This window comes from Fukomys damarensis, unplaced genomic scaffold (genome assembly GCF_012274545.1).
Source record: "Fukomys damarensis isolate Sample0158 unplaced genomic scaffold, DMR_v1.0_HiC HiC_scaffold_30, whole genome shotgun sequence".
Taxonomy (NCBI): domain Eukaryota; kingdom Metazoa; phylum Chordata; class Mammalia; order Rodentia; family Bathyergidae; genus Fukomys; species Fukomys damarensis.
In genome coordinates, this window is record NW_022900942.1 from 4,040,528 (window position 1) to 4,041,988 (window position 1,461).

Sequence of the window (1,461 nt, forward strand, 5' to 3'; positions counted from 1 at the left end):
TTTTTTTTTTTTTTTTTTTTTTTTCTTTTTCTTAGTACCAGGGATCAAACTCAGAACCTTGAGCTTGTGCGGCAGGCAGCAGAACCACTGAGCTAAATCCCCAACCCCCCAGCCCTTTATATTTTTATTTTGAGACAAGATCTCATTAAGTTGTTCAGGTGGGACTCAAACTGGTGATCCTCCTGCCTCAGCCTCCTTGAATGCTGGGATTTCAGGTGTGTGCCACCGTGTCTGGCTTAAGAGGTCACATGATTATGGTCACTCAGTCCTGGCCTGACAGAGTCAGCACCCTGTAAAATGTGGCTGACTGAGCCATAGCACTTCGGATATCCTTGCTCCAGGAATCAAGTTCTTCAGCCTGGAGGTGTCACATGTCACCTCCTCCCGCAGTTCATGGGCCAGAGCTGCTCACCCACCTGCCCCTGCCCATGGGGTCAGTAAGTACTGTGCATGTGCCAGCTTTGAAGTTGGGGGGACTCAGAAATTTCAGCATATGGCATTAATGACTATGCCTAACAGAAAAATAAAAGAAAGCCTTGCTGCTTTCAAATCTCCATTTTCTCAGCTGTTAAGTAGGGCCAGGTGTGGTGGCGCATGCCTGTAATACCAGCACTTGGGAGGCTGAGACAGGAGGATCGCTGTGAGTTTGAGGCCAGCCTGGACTACCTAGTGAGACCCTGTCTCAAAAAAAAACAAAAACCCAGAGCTAGGGGTGTAGCCCAGTAGTAGAGTACTTGTGTGGCATACATGAGGTCCTGGGTTCCAGGCCTCAGTTTCATTAAAATAAACAATAACAACATTAGTGCCAGCCCTCTGTATTTCCACACCCACCAACTAACAGCAGATCAAAAATATCTGGGGGAGGGCCGGGGCTTTAGCTCAGTGGTTCCACCGCCTGCTTCGCAAGCGCAAGGTCCCAAGTTCGATCAGTGGTACCAAAAAATACATATTTGGGGGAGGATTGCCTGTGCAAAGAATACGTTTGGACTTTTGTCATTATTCCCCAAACAATGTAACATCACGACTGTCACCCACATTTACACCGTGTAAGGTTTCTGTGTTGCCCAAGGTTGATTAGAGACAGGGGTTCTCAGGGGCACAGTTGGGTTATGTCCCCCGTGCCGCAAAAATAAAAATAAATATAAATAAATAAAAATGAGAGGAATACTGCCTGCACGGCTGGTGTAGATTCTGTACAAATATTTTTTTTTCTTTTTCCCCCTCTGTGTACTGGGGAGTGACACCCAGGCCTTCACACTGAGCTACCTCCCCAGCTTCCCACCTTCCCTCCTTATTCTTATTAATTGATTTTTTTCCTGGTGAGACAGGGTCTCGTGTTGTAGTCCAGGCCTCGCGTTGCTCAAGGTTGGCCTCGAACCCCTAGTAACCCTCCTGCCGCTTTCCCCGCAGGTGCCCGCCCTCGTTTCTCTCCGCCGCCAATGCCGCTGGGACTGGGGCGGC

General features: G+C 48.7%; 1 protein-coding gene across 1 annotated transcript in view; it reads left to right on the plus strand.

The window, feature by feature from the left end:
• Gipc1 (GIPC PDZ domain containing family member 1) overlaps positions 1-1,461 on the plus strand; it is a 6,338-nt gene that overhangs the window by 2,236 nt on the left and 2,641 nt on the right. The window lies entirely within an intron of this gene.